Source organism: Oncorhynchus keta, unplaced genomic scaffold (assembly GCF_023373465.1).
Source record: "Oncorhynchus keta strain PuntledgeMale-10-30-2019 unplaced genomic scaffold, Oket_V2 Un_contig_22772_pilon_pilon, whole genome shotgun sequence".
Taxonomy (NCBI): domain Eukaryota; kingdom Metazoa; phylum Chordata; class Actinopteri; order Salmoniformes; family Salmonidae; genus Oncorhynchus; species Oncorhynchus keta.
Window position 1 is genome coordinate 1 of NW_026283046.1, and position 16410 is coordinate 16410.

The 16410-nt window shown below is 37.8% G+C and overlaps 1 non-coding gene across 1 annotated transcript; it reads left to right on the forward strand.

Moving 5' to 3' along the window:
• The first annotated feature begins 109 nt into the window (after nucleotides 1–109).
• Nucleotides 110–192, forward strand: trnal-cag (transfer RNA leucine (anticodon CAG)). The gene has a single exon. It is a non-coding gene; the product is annotated as a tRNA-Leu (tRNA).
• The last annotated feature ends 16218 nt before the right edge of the window (nucleotides 193–16410 follow it).

Genomic DNA, 16410 nt, shown 5'->3' on the forward strand with positions numbered 1-16410 from the left:
TGTCTTGTTAAACCCTAAAAATAAATAATAACACGATTGCGTTGAAAATACCCATTAAGCCATTTGTTAAGATTTCAGCCATGTGGACCTGTTGTCCAAATGTGCTGTAGTCAGGATGGCCGAGCGGTCTAAGGCGCTGTGTTCAGGTCGCAGTCTCCAATGGAGGCGTGGGTTCAAATCCCACTTCTGACATACCTCAAGGGAACATTTTGACATTTGCTGTATGGTTAGTGAGAAAGTCCATATTGCAAACGCACGGTCCCTTACTAGACGTTCGAAAACGTTTGTAAAATTTGCGGACGGCCGGGACGAGCGGCAGGGCCGGACCTAACGGGAAGCCATCAAATGAACTTTGTCGGACATTCGGTTTCCGTTTTATAAAATAATCAAATTTTGGTCATTTTTCCGCTGTCCCGGAAAATCCCACAAGAGGGCATAAGCTATCATATTGCTATTGGACAAAACATCACGAATCACGACGGGGCCTTATCTCGAAAACTGAAAATATTTGAAGCCGAAACCTGGTGAGCGTAGGTTTGGCATAATGGGCAGTTGGCCTCGAACAAGATGGCATCTAGGCCTCAACGGTTTTTGAGTTATGGCCATTTCTCTGGGATTAAAGGTCCAAAATGAAAATAGCGAAATTATTTTTCCACTTCACGTCAAAGTCAAGGAGCCTCCGGTGTCAATAAAAAAAGAACCAGCCATTTATCTATCGTCATTTAAGAGAAATCGTACAATGACAGATTGGTGATGTTCAAAGATAGGTTTTTTTTTCAACAGTTACAGATCCAGTTGCAGGGTGTTCAAACAAATCTTTTTAAAGTGTGCTGCGGAGCTCTGCGAGATTTCTGTGATTTTCTATGATTTTCTGAAATAACACACACTCAGGATTCTGTAAAGGCATACCCCAATAAGGATATGAGTTCATTTATAGCTTCCTGTACCAACCAGAAGTGCCTTAAATGGTGTCATAGTGGCAGTTTCCAAGGGTTAAAAAGGTCAGATCTTTTCAAAACTTCATATGTGTGATTAGGCAACCCCCATAAACTGCAAGTCAGTCATTTCTCCGAACAGATGTCAAAGAAAAGCTCTCTCTCACACACACACACACAGACACACACACACAGCAAGGATGGAGTGACAAAGTGCGGTGCTTAAAGACACACAGAGCCAGCAATGGCATTTCCATATTCTCTAGGCCGTGTCGAGTTTAACGAGATGCCCCGCTTGACCGTAGCTCGCTCGGTCTAAGCGCAGCGACCATGAGAAAAGTAGGCCCAAAATGAAGCCTGCCCCACAACGTCATTTGCTTTTGGGTGACAGTGAGAGAACCGTTAGGGTGAGAAGTACAATTATACCTCAGGTACGTTCCTAAGGTCCTCCCGATCTGTGCAAGCCTAACCTTGACCGTGTGGCATTAACCTTTACCAGTTAAAAGAAGGTGTTACAACTGTAAGGGAATACCCCCCTGAATTGGACAAAAATGAATGGGAAGTCATTGGCATCGGACAAACCATATACACGATGTCCAATACCACCCAATTCGGCGTTGATTCATGCAAAGTGTACGGCAAATGCCATGTGGCAATTGCCAGTTGTAACACTTTAAAAATCAGGTGGCGAGTGCGCTAAACCTTGGTTTTTCATATTGGAAATGTAACCCAAGTCAACATCCAAAAGCAAAATTTTGAAAAAATGATTTTTTTGTCGAAAACTTATCACCCCTTAAAAAAGTGCTTTCTGGACCGTTTTTCGAAATTCCAATTTTATTATCATAATTTTAAATTTTTTTTTACATGCGCATAAGGCATATGTTTTGTCCATTTACAATATGCTTTCATAGGAAGTTAAAAGTCGAAAATGTGAACTTTAAAAAAAAAACGTATCACCCTTGTAAAAAAGTGCTTTCTGGACCGTTTTTAGAAATTGTTTCGATTTTATGTCAATTAATCATGTGTAAGGACTGTATGAATATACTTTTGTAAAATGTTATTATCATATTTTTTTTATTTTTACTTGTGCATAAGGAATATGATTTGTCCATTTGCAATATGATTTCATAGGAAGTCAAAAGTCAAAGTCAAAAGTCAAAGTCAAAAGTCACTTTTTTTGGGGCCAAATGCCATAAGAAATTCGACATGCTCAAAACTCCTGCAGAAATGCTAAATTGACTGGCCTGATGAACACAGGATGGCCGAGCAGTGATAGTTGTACCTTTCCATCACTCGTTGTGTTGATTTCATCATGTCCATTTGTTTATGTTTTCTCACTTTTGCAAAGTCACTGTGCATTTGCAATATGGTTCAATGGGCATGTACCATCATGAATTTGGCATGCTATAAAAATCCTGCAATTCAGGCATTTTTGAACGATGCGTAATTGTAAACAGAGATTTATGGATATATATAGCATATTATTGAAAAAAATGAATGTACTGTGTAACATGTTATATTACTGTCATCTGATGAAGATTTCAAAAGGTTAGTGAAATGATTTTTCTTTTAATCCTGCGTTTGTTGATTGCATATTTTTTCCTACTTGGTTATGCTAATGAGCTATGTCTGCGGTGGTGGTTTGACATAAATATGTGCTATGTTTTCGCCGTAAAACATTTTAGAAATCTGACTTGCTGGCTAGATAAACAACTTGTTTATCTTTCATTTGAGCTATTTTACTTGTTAATGTGTGGAGGTTAAATATTTTTAGGAATATTTTTGCGCATTGTGCGTTATGGTAATGAGCTTGAGCTGTAGTCACGCTACCAGCAGAGGAATAAAACTCCCTAAAAGGTTATGGACTGTTTAAAATATTCTGATGGATACGCATTGTTGTGCAACTGGTGATTGAAAATAGAGACCTGGTAACCCAAAAATAAAAATATGGTTGTAAATGCATTTACTGGTCATTCTAATATTAATGCCCGCTATGGGAACACAGGATGGCCGGGCAGTGATAATTGTTCCTTTCCATCACTCGTTGTGTTGACTTCATCATGTCCATTTTGTGATGTTTTTTCACTGTTGAATCATATTGCAAGTGCACGTGCATTTGCAATATGGTTCAATGGGCATTTACCATAAGAAATTTGACATGCTCAAAAATCCTGCAGAAATGCAAAATTGACTGGCCAGATAAACACAGGATGGCCTGGCAGTGATAGTTGCTCCTTTCCATCGCTCGTTGTGTTGACTTCATCATGTCCATTTTGTGATGTTTTTTCACTGTTGAATCATATTGCAAATGCACGTGCATTGTTGTGCAACTGGTAACCCAAAAATAAAAATATGGTGATTTCATCATGTCCATTTGTTTGTTTTCTTACTTTTGCAAAGTCACTGTGCATTTGCAATATGGTTCAATGGGCAGGTACCATCACGAATTTGTCATGCTATAAAAATCCTGCAGGAATGTGAAATTGACTGGCCCGATGAACTCGGGATGGCTGGGCAGTGATTCTGGTTCATCTCAATCACTCGTTAGGGTTGATTTCAGAGTGTCCATTTGGTGATGTTTTTTCACTATAGAATCATATTGCAAATGCACGTGCATTGGTGTGCAACTGGTAACCCAAAAATAAAAATATGGTGATTTCATTATGACCATTTGTTTATGTTTTCTTACTTTTGCAAAGTCACTGTGCATTTGCAATATGGTTCAATGGGCAGGTACCATCACGAATTTGTCATGCTATAAAAATCCTGCAGGAATGCGAAATTGACTGGCCCGATGAACACAGGATGGCCTGGCAGTGATAGTTGCTACTTTCCAACGCTCGTTGTGTTGATTTCATCATGTCCATTTTTTTATGTTTTCTTACTTTTGCAAAGTCACTGTGCATTTGCAATATGGTTCAATGGGCAGGTACCATCACAAATTTGTCATGCTATAAAAATCCTGCAGGAATGCGAAATTGACTGGCCCGATGAACTCGGGATGGCTGGGCAGTGATTCTGGTTCATCTCAATCGCTGATTAGGGTTGATTTCAGAATGTCACTTTGGTGATGGTACCGCACTGTTTAAACATATTGCAAATGGACAAGAGTCACCAGCAAGTCACCGTCCATCAGTCAATTAGATATCATTCTGACACCAAACTGATACAAACTGACACCAAACCCACTTTTTCCAACTCGTTTAGTAGCCAACTATCACATACTTCAGAGCTGGCCCAAAATTCACAACGCCTTCGGTTCAAACCATAAAGAAACCATAAAACACGTAGTTACGTTCTAGCTGCGGGTCCATTTCTTATGTTATGTGTAGTCCTAGCTTAGGCGACCCCGAATCCCAAGTTTCGGCTCGATAGGTCATTTGGTGTCCGAGCAAAACCCTAATTGGTGCTGAAAATCCACTTGTTTCCATGACTTGCTACGGGGTCCTTGAATGAGCTATCGGACAGAAACGTTGGGTTCCGTCTCTATGGGCCGAGACGGTCGCAATGCACCTAGTCTTACGACTCTGGGACATTTCTAAATGTTGTCATTTTCGTAATGGTCAAAATGAATTGAAGTCATTGCAAATGTACGAGGCTGTTTCTCGGTCCGCAAACCTTCTAGAGCCACCTAACTCACCACGCACTATCGACCTGAGGTCTAGAACAGGTTTCTAAAGTTTCGGAACTCTAGGTCTGACGGTTCTTTTTTAGCTCGAACAAAGCTTACTATTGCAGGCACTGTCAGTCTCTACGCACCCCAATACGTCCCTCCTTACAAGTTGTGTGTCTGTGTGATTTAGTTTTCCATTTAAATTTTATGGGAAAAATGACTGATTTACAGTTCATGGGGGTTTCCTAATCACAAATATGAAGTTTTGGACAGATCTGACTTTTTTTAACCCTTCGAAACAGCTCCTGAGACACCAATTATGGCACTTCCGGTTGGCACAGGAAGCTATACGTCAACACATATCCTCATTGGGGTATGCTGTTACAGAATCCTGAGTTTTAATTCTTTACGTTTAGAATTGACTGATTTACACAGGGTTGAATGCACTATGTCTATCAAACTGCAGGCAGGGTATGTATATACACTTTTAGGGTGATTTTAACCACTTCCGGTTGGTCCAGGAAGCTTAGAATCAACACAGGTAGACCTCATACTGGCCTGATGGACTGTTACCAAAGACAGGTTCATACGGCATTCATAACCCATATAGGCTTCAGGTTGAATGTTGGGGTGCAGGCAATGTATTCCTATGGGGAGAGAAGTCAATGCAAACTCTTTGAAGTAAACACCTCCTTTTAACTATTAAGGGTTAATGCCACACGGTCAAGGTTAGGCTTGCACGGATCGGAAGGACCTTAGCAACATACCTGAGGTTGAATTGTGCTTCTCACCCTAACGGTTCTCTCACTGTCACCCAAAAGCAAATGACGTTGTGGGGCAGGCTTCATTTTGGGCCTACTTTTCTCATGGTCGCTGCGCTCAGAATGAGCGAGCTACGGTCAAGCGGGATATCTCGTTGAACTCGGCACGGTTACCTAGTCACACATATGAAGTTTTGGAGAGATGTGACTTTTCTAACCCTTCAAAACAGACAGTGTGACCCAATTAAAGGCACTTCCGGTTGGCACAGGAAGCTATAGGTAAACACATGTCTTGACTGAGGTAGACTCTTACAGAATCCTGAGTTTTAAGTCTTTAAGTTAAGAATTGACACATCTACGATCTACACAGGGTTGAATGTAGTCATTTTCACCTTTGAAGGTTATGCAGATCAAAACACCTTTTGCGTCAATTTAACCACTTCCGGTTGCTCCAGGAAGCTTAGAATCGACACAGGTAGACCTCATAGTGGTCTGATTGACTGTCATAGAAGACAGGTTCATAAGGCATTCATAACCCACATAGGCTTCAGGTTGAATTTAGAGGTGCAGGCAATGTATTCCTATGGGGAGAGAAGTCAATGCAAACGGTTTGATGTAAACACCTTCTTTAAACTGGTAAGGGTTAATGCCACACGGTCAATGTTAGGCTTTTACGGATCGGGAGGACCTCAGGTACGTTCCTGAGGTCGAATTGTGCTTCTCACCTTAACGGTTCTCTCACTGTCACCCAAAAGCAAATGACATTGAGGGCCAGCCTTCATTTTGGGCCTACTTTGCTAATGGTCGCTGTGCTTAGACCGAGCGAGCTACGGTCAAGCGGGGCATCTTGTTGAACTCGGCACGGCCTAGAGAATATGGACATGCCATTGTAGGCTTTGTGTGTCTTTAAGCACCGCACTTTGTCACTCCATCCTTGTTGTGTGTGTGTTTCTGTGTGTGTGTGTGTGTGAGAGAGAGCCTTTCTTTGACATCTGTTGGGAGAAATGACTGACTTACAGTTTATGGGGGTTGCCTAATCACACATATGAAGTTTTGAAAAGATCTGACCTTTTTAACCCTTGGAAACTGCCACTGTGACACCATTTAAGGCACTTCCGGTTCGCACAGGAAGCTATAAATAAAATCATATCCTGATTGGGGTATGCCTTAACAGAATCCAGAGTTTTACGTCTTTACGTTAAGAACTGAGTTATTTACGGAGGGTTTAGGTAGTGTGTGTTATTTCAGAAAATCATAGAAAATCACAGGAATCTCGCAGAGCTCCGCAGCACACTTTAAAAAGATTCGTAAGAACACCCTGCAACTGGATCTGTAACCGTTGAAAAAAAACCCACCTATCCATGAACATCACCAATCTGTCATTGTACGATTTCTCTTAAATGACGATAGATAAATGGCTGGTTCTTTTTTTATTGACACCGGAGGCTCCTTGATTTTGACGTGAAGTGGAAAAATAATTTCTCTATTTTCATTTTGGACCTTTAATCCAAGATAAATGGCCATAACTCAAAAACCGTTGAGGCCTAGACGCCATCTTGTTAGGGGCCAACTGCCCATTATGCCAAACCTATGCTCACCGAGTTTCGGCTTCGAAATATTTTCCGTTTTCGAGATAAGGCCCCGTCGTGAATCATGATGTTTTGTCCAATAGCAATATGATTGCTTATGCCCTCTTGTGGGATTTTCCAGGACAGCGGAAAAATGACCAAAATCTGATTATTTTTGTAAAACGGAAACCGAATGTCCGACAAAGTTCATTTGATGACTTCCCGGTAGGTCTGGCCCTGCCGCTGGGCCCGACGCCGTCCGGGAATTTTACAAACGATTTCGGACGTCTAGTAAGGGACCGTACATTTGCAATATGGACTTTCTCACTAACCATACAGCAACTGCCGAAATGTTCCCTTATGGTATGTAATATAGACAGTAGATCTAGCTGGTCTGTCATTTTATAATAGAGACATAGAGACAGTAGATTTAGCTGGTCTTTCATAACATAATAGAGACATAGAGACAGTAGATTTAGCTGGTCTGTCATAATATAATAGAGACAGTATATCTACCTGGGCTGTCATAATATAATAGAGACAGTAGATCTAGCTGGTCTGTCATAATATAATAGAGACAGTAGATCTAGCTGGTCTGTCAAAATATAATACAGACAGTAGATCTAGCTGGTCTCTCATAATATAATAGAGACAGTAGATCTACCTGGTCTGTCAAAATATAATAGAGACAGTATATTTAGTTGGTCTGTCATAATATAATAGAGACACTAGATCTAGCTGGTCTGTCATAATATAATAGAGATAGTAGATCTAGCTGGTCTGTCATAATACAATAGATCTAGCTGGTCTGTCATAATATAATAGAGACAGTATATTTAGTTGGTCTGTCATAATATAATAGAGACACTAGATCTAGCTGGTCTGTCATAATATAATAGAGACAGTAGATCTACCTGGTCTGTCATAATATAATAGAGACAGTATATTTAGTTGGTCTGTCATAATATAATAGAGACACTAGATCTAGCTGGTCTGTCATAATATAATAGAGATAGTAGATCTAGCTGGTCTGTCATAATATAATAGAGACAGTAGATCTAGCTGGTCTGTCATAATACAATAGAGACAGTAGATCTAGCTGGTCTGTCATATTATAATAGAGACAGTAGATCTAGCTGGTCTGTCATAATATAATAGAAAGTAGATCTAGCTGGTCTGTCATAATATAATAGACAGTAGATCTAGCTGGTCTGTCATAATATAATAGAGACAGTAGATCTAGCTGGTCTGTCATAATACAATAGAGACAGTAGATCTAGCTGGTCTGTCATAATATAATAGAGACAGTAGATCTAGCTGGTCAGTCATAATACAATAGAGACAGTAGATGTAGCTGGTCTGTCATTTTATAATGGAGACAGTATATCTACCTGGTCTGTCATAATATAATAGAAACAGTAGATCTAGTTGGTCTGTCATAATGTAATAGACAGTAGATCTAGCTGGTCTGTCATAATATAATAGACACAGTAGATCTACCTGGTCTGTCATAATAGAGACATAGAGACAGTAGATCTAGCTGGCCTGTCATAATATAATCGACAGTAGATCTAGCTGGTCTGTCAAAATATAATATAGACAGTAGATCTAGCTGGTCTGTCATTTTATAATAGAGACATAGAGACAGTAGATTTAGCTGGTCTGTCATAACATAACAGAGACGTAGAGACAGTAGATTTAGCTGGTCTGTCATAATATAATAGAGACAGTATATCTACCTGGTCTGTCATAATATTATAGAGACAGTAGATCTAGCTGGTCTGTCATAATATAATAGACACAGTAGATCTAGCTGGTCTGTTATAATATAATAGAGACAGTAGATCTAGCTGGTCTGTCATAATACAATAGAGACAGTAGATTTAGCTGGTCTGTCATAGCATAATAGAGACATAGAGACAGTAGATTTAGCTGGACTTTCATAATATAATAGAGACAGTATATCTACTTGGTCTGTCATTTTATAATAGAGACAGTAGATCTAGCTGGTCTGTCATTTTATAATAGAGACATAGAGACAGTAGATTTAGCTGGTCTGTCATAACATAACAGAGACATAGAGACAGTAGATTTAGCTGGTCTGTCATAATATAATAGAGACAGTATATCTACCTGGTCTGTCATAATATAATAGAGACAGTAGATCTAGCTGGTCTGTCATAATATAATAGACACAGTAGATCTAGCTGGTCTGTTATAATATAATAGAGACAGTAGATCTAGCTGGTCTGTCATAATACAATAGAGACAGTAGATTTAGCTGGTCTGTCATAGCATAATAGAGACATAGAGACAGTAGATTTAGCTGGACTTTCATAATATAATAGAGACAGTATATCTACCTGGTCTGTCATTTTATAATAGAGACAGTAGATCTAGCTGGTCTGTCATTTTATAATAGAGACATAGAGACAGTAGATTTAGCTGGTCTGTCATAACATAACAGAGACATAGAGACAGTAGATTTAGCTGGTCTGTCATAATATAATAGAGACAGTATATCTACCTGGTCTGTCATAATATAATAGAGACAGTAGATCTAGCTGGTCTGTCATAATGTAATAGACACAGTAGATCTAGCTGGTCTGTTATAATATAATAGAGACAGTAGATCTAGCTGGTCTGTCATAATACAATAGAGACAGTAGATTTAGCTGGTCTGTCATAGCATAATAGAGACATAGAGACAGTAGATTTAGCTGGACTTTCATAATATAATAGAGACAGTATATCTACCTGGTCTGTCATTTTATAATAGAGACAGTAGATCGAGCTGGCCTGTCATAATATAATAGACAGTAGATCTAGCTGGTCTGTCAAAATATAATATAGACAGTAGATCTAGCTGGTCTGTCATTTTATAATAGAGACATAGAGACAGTAGATTTAGCTGGTCTGTCATAACATAATAGAGACATAGAGACAGTAGATTTAGCTGGTCTGTCATAATATAATAGAGACAGTAGATCTAGCTGGTCTGTCATAATATAATAGAGACAGTAGATCTAGCTGGTCTGTCATAGTATAATAGAGACAGTAGATGTAGTTGGTCTGTCTTAATATAATAGAGACACTAGATCTAGCTGGTCTGTCATAATACAATAGAAACAGTAGATCTAGCTGGTCTGTCATAATGTCATATTATAATAGAGACAATAGATCTAGCTGGTCTGTCATAATATAATAGAGACAGTAGATCTAGCTGGTCTGTCATAGTATAATAGGGACAGTAGATCTACCTGGTCTGTCAAAATATAATAGAGACAGTAGATCTAGCTGGTCTGTCATAATATAATAGAGACAGTAGATCTACCTGGTCTGTCAAAATATAATAGAGACAGTAGTTTTAGTTGGTCTGTCATAATATAATAGAGACACTAGATCTAGCTGGTCTGTCATAATATAATAGAGATAGTAGATCTAGCTGGTCTGTCATAATATAATAGAGACAGTAGATCTAGCCGGTCTGTCATATTATAATAGAGACAATAGATCTAGCTGGTCTGTCATATTATAATAGAGACAATTGATCTAGCTGGTCTGTCATAATACAACAGCGAGAATAGATCTAGCTGGTCTGTCATTTTATAATGGAGTCGGTATATCTACTTGGTCTCTCATAATATAATAGAGACAGTAGATCTAGCTGGTCTGTCATAATACAATAGAGACAGTAGATCTAGCTGGTCTGTCATAATAAAATAGACAGTATATCTAGCTGGTCTGTCATAATATAATAGACAGTAGATCTAGCTGGTCTGTCATAATATAATAGACACTGTAGATCTAGCTGGTCTGTCATAATATAATAGAGACAGTATATAGACCTGGTCTGTCATAATATAATAGAGACAGTAGATCTAGCTGGTCTGTCATAATACAATAGAGACAGTAGATCTAGCTGGTCTGTCATAATACAATAGAGACAGTAGATTTAGCTGCTCTGTCATACCATAATAGAGACATAGAGACAGTATATCTACCTGGTCTGTCATTTTATAATAGAGACAGTAGATCTAGCTGGTCTGTCATAATATAATAGAGACAGTAGATCTAGCTGGTCTGTCATAATATAATAGAGACCGTAGATCTAGCTGGTCTGTCATAGTATAATAGGGACAGTAGATCTACCTGGTCTGTCAAAATATAATAGAGACAGTAGATCTAGCTGGTCTGTCATAATATAATAGAGATAGTAGATCTAGCTGGTCTGTAATAATACAATAGAGACAGTAGATCTAGCTGGTCTGTCATAATGTCATATTATAATAGAGACAATAGATCTAGCTGGTCTGTCATAATATAATAGAGACAGTAGATCTAGCTCGTCTGTCATATTATAATAGAGACAGTAGATCTAGCTGGTCTGTCATATTATAATAGAGACAATTGATCTAGCTCGTCTGTCATAATACAATAGCGAGAATAGATCTAGCTGGTCTGTCATTTTATAATGGAGTCGGTATATCTACCTGGTCTCTCATAATATAATAGAGACAATAGATCTAGCTGGTCTGTCATAATACAATAGAGACAGTAGATCTAGCTGGTCTGTCATAATATAATAGACAGTAGATCTAGCTGGTCTGTCATAATATAATAGACACAGTAGGTCTAGCTGGTCTGTCATAATATAATAGAGACAGTATATCTACCTGCTCTGTCATAATATAATAGGGACAGTATATCGACCTGGTCTGTCATAATATAATAGAGACATTATATCGACCTGGTCTGTCATAATACAGAAGAGAAAGTAGATCTATCTGGTCTGTCATAATATAATAGACACAGTAGATGTAGATGGTCTGTTATAATATAATAGAGACAGTAGAGACAGTAGATCTAGCTGGTCTGTCATAATACAATGTAGTAGCTGGTCTGTCATCTGTAGCTCAGTTGGTAGAGCATGGCGCTTGTAACGCCAGGGTAGTGGGTTCGATCCCTGGGACCACCCATACGTAGAATGTATGCACACATGACTGTAAGTCGCTTTGGATAAAAGCGTCTGCTAAATGGCATATATGTCATATATATTATTATATAATAGAGACAGTATATCTACCTGGTCTGTCATTTTATAATAGAGACAGTAGATCTAGCTGGTCTGTCATAATATAATAGAGACAGTAGATCTACCTGGTCTGTCAAAATATAATAGAGACAGTAGATTTAGTTGGTCTGTCATAATATAATAGAGACACTAGATCTAGCTGGTCTGTCATAATATAATAGAGACAGTAGATCTAGCTGGTCTGTCATAATACAATAGAGACAGTAGATCTAGCTGGTCTGTCATAATGTCATATTATAATTGAGACAATAGATCTAGCTGGTCTGTCATAATATAATAGAGACAGTAGATCTAGCCGGTCTGTCATATTATAATAGAGACAGTAGATCTAGCTGGTCTGTCATATTATAATAGAGACAGTAGATCTAGCTGGTCTGTCATATTATAATAGAGACAGTAGATCTAGCTGGTCTGTCATTTTATAATAGAGACAGTAGATCTACCTGGTCTGTCATAATATAATAGAGACAGTAGATCTAGTTGGTCTGTCATAATATAATAGAGACAGTAGATCTAGCTGGTCTGTCATAATATAAAAGAGACAGTAGATCTAGCTGGTCTGTCATAATATAATAGAGACAGTAGATCTAGCTGGTCTGTCATAATATAATAGAGACAGTAGATCTAGCTGGTCTGTCATAATATAATAGAGACAGTAGATCTAGCTGGTCTGTCATAATATAATAGAGATAGTAGATCTAGCTGGTCTGTCATAATATAATAGAGACAGTAGATCTAGCTGGTCTGTCATAATATAATAGAGACAGTAGATCTAGCTGGTCTGTCATAATATAATAGAGACAGTTGATCTAGCTGGTCTGTCATAATATAATAGAGACAGTAGATCTAGCTGGTCTGTGATAATATAATAGAGACAGTATATCTAGCTGGTCTGTCATAATATAATAGAGACAGTAGATCTAGCTGGTCTGTCATAATATAATAGAGACAGTAGATCTAGCTGGTCTGTCATAATATAATAGAGACAGTAGATCTAGCTGGTCTGTCATAGTATAATAGGGACAGTAGATCTACCTGGTCTGTCATAATATAATAGACACTGTAGATCTAGCTGGTCTGTCATAATATAATAGAGACAGTATATAGACCTGGTCTGTCATAATATAATAGAGACAGTAGATCTAGCTGGTCTGTCATAATACAATAGAGACAGTAAATCTAGCTGGTCTGTCATAATATAATAGAGACAGTAGATCTAGCTGGTCTGTCATAATATAATAGAGACAGTATATCTACCTGGTCTGTCATTTTATAATAGAGACAGTAGATCTAGCTGGTCTGTCATAATATAATAGAGACAGTAGATCTAGCTGGTCTGTCATAATATAATAGAGACAGTAGATCTAGCTGGTCTGTCATAGTATAATAGGGACAGTAGATCTACCTGGTCTGTCAAAATATAATAGAGACAGTAGATCTAGCTGGTCTGTCATAATATAATAGAGATAGTAGATCTAGCTGGTCTGTCATAATATAATAGAGACAGTAGATCTAGCTGGTCTGTCATAATGTCATATTATAATAGAGACAATAGATCTAGCTGGTCTGTCATAATATAATAGAGACAGTAGATCTAGCTCGTCTGTCATATTATAATAGAGACAGTAGATCTAGCTGGTCTGTCATATTATAATAGAGACAATTGATCTAGCTCGTCTGTCATAATACAATGGAATAGATCTAGCTGGTCTGTCATTTTATAATGGAGACGGTATATCTACCTTACAGTCTCTCATAATTATAATAGAGACAATAGATCACTAGCTGGGTCTGTCATAATACAATAGAGGACATATATCTACCTGGTCTGTCATAATATAATAGACAGTAGATCTAGCTGGTCTGTCATAATATAATAGAGACAGTAGATCTAGCTGGTCTGTCATAATATAATAGAGACAGTATATCTACCTGCTCTGTCATAATATAATAGGACAGTATATCTAGCTGGTCTGTCATAATATAATAGAGACATTATATCTACCTGCTCTGTCATAATATAATAGGGAAAGTAGATCTATCTGGTCTGTCATAATATAATAGAGACAGTAGATGTACCTGGTCTGTTATAATATAATAGAGACAGTAGATCTAGCTGGTCTGTCATAATATAATAGAGACAGTAGATCTAGCTGGTCTGTCATAATACAATAGAGACAGTAGATTTAGCTGGTCTGTCATAATATAATAGAGACAGTATATCTACCTGGTCTGTCATTTTATAATAGAGACAGTAGATTTAGCTGGTCTGTCATAATATAATAGAGACAGTAGATCTACCTGGTCTGTCAAATTTTATAATAGAGACAGTAGATTTAGTTGGTCTGTCATAATATAATAGAGACACTAGATCTAGCTGGTCTGTCATAATATAATAGAGATAGTAGATCTAGCTGGTCTGTCATAATACAATAGAGACAGTAGATCTAGCTGGTCTGTCATAATGTCATATTATAATTGAGACAATAGATCTAGCTGGTCTGTCATAATATACTAGAGACAGTAGATCTAGCCGGTCTGTCATATTATAATAGAGACAATAGATCTAGCTGGTCTGTCATATTATAATAGAGACAGTAGATCTAGCCGGTCTGTCATATTATAATAGAGACAATAGATCTAGCTGGTCTGTCATATTATAATAGAGACAATTGATCTAGCTGGTCTGTCATAATACAATAGCGAGAATAGATCTAGCTGGTCTGTCATTTTATAATGGAGTCGGTATATCTACCTGGTCTCTCATAATATAATAGAGACAGTAGATCTAGCTGGTCTGTCATAATACAATAGAGACAGTAGATCTAGCTGGTCTGTCATAATAAAATAGACAGTATATCTAGCTGGTCTGTCATAATATAATAGACAGTAGATCTAGCTGGTCTGTCATAATATAATAGACACTGTAGATCTAGCTGGTCTGTCATAATATAATAGAGACAGTATATAGACCTGGTCTGTCATAATATAATAGAGACAGTAGATCTAGCTGGTCTGTCATAATACAATAGAGACAGTAGATCTAGCTGGTCTGTCATAATACAATAGAGACAGTAGATTTAGCTGCTCTGTCATACCATAATAGAGACATAGAGACAGTATATCTACCTGGTCTGTCATTTATAATAGAGACAGTAGATCTAGCTGGTCTGTCATAATATAATAGAGACAGTAGATCTAGCTGGTCTGTCATAATATAATAGAGACCGTAGATCTAGCTGGTCTGTCATAGTATAATAGGGACAGTAGATCTACCTGGTCTGTCAAAATATAATAGAGACAGTAGATCTAGCTGGTCTGTCATAATATAATAGAGATAGTAGATCTAGCTGGTCTGTAATAATACAATAGAGACAGTAGATCTAGCTGGTCTGTCATAATGTCATATTATAATAGAGACAATAGATCTAGCTGGTCTGTCATAATATAATAGAGACAGTAGATCTAGCTCGTCTGTCATATTATAATAGAGACAGTAGATCTAGCTGGTCTGTCATATTATAATAGAGACAATTGATCTAGCTCGTCTGTCATAATACAATAGCGAGAATAGATCTAGCTGGTCTGTCATTTTATAATGGAGTCGGTATATCTACCTGGTCTCTCATAATATAATAGAGACAATAGATCTAGCTGGTCTGTCATAATACAATAGAGACAGTAGATCTAGCTGGTCTGTCATAATATAATAGACAGTAGATCTAGCTGGTCTGTCATAATATAATAGACACAGTAGGTCTAGCTGGTCTGTCATAATATAATAGAGACAGTATATCTACCTGCTCTGTCATAATATAATAGGGACAGTATATCGACCTGGTCTGTCATAATATAATAGAGACATTATATCGACCTGGTCTGTCATAATACAGAAGAGAAGTAGATCTATCTGGTCTGTCATAATATAATACAGACAGTAGATCTACCTGGTCTGTCATATTATAATAGAGAGAGTAGATATAGCTGGTCTGTCATATTATAATAGAGACAGTAGATCTAGCTGGTCTGTCATAATATAATAGAGACAGTAGATCTAGCTGGTCTGTCATAATAGCTGTAGCTCAGTTGGTAGAGCATGGCGCTTGTAACGCCAGGGTAGTGGGTTCGATCCCCGGGACCACCCATACGTAGAATGTATGCACACATGACTGTAAGTTGCTTTGGATAAAAGCGTCTGCTAAATGGCATATATTATATATTATAATATAATAGAGATAGTCGATATAGCTGGTCTGTCACAATATAATAGAGACAGTAGATCTAGCTGGTCTGTCATAATATAATAGAGACAGTAGATCTAGCTGGTCTGTCATAATATAATAGAGACAGTAGATTTAGTTGGTCTGTCATAATATAATAGAGACACTAGACCTAGCTGGTCTGTCATAATATAATAGAGATAGTAGATCTAGCTGGT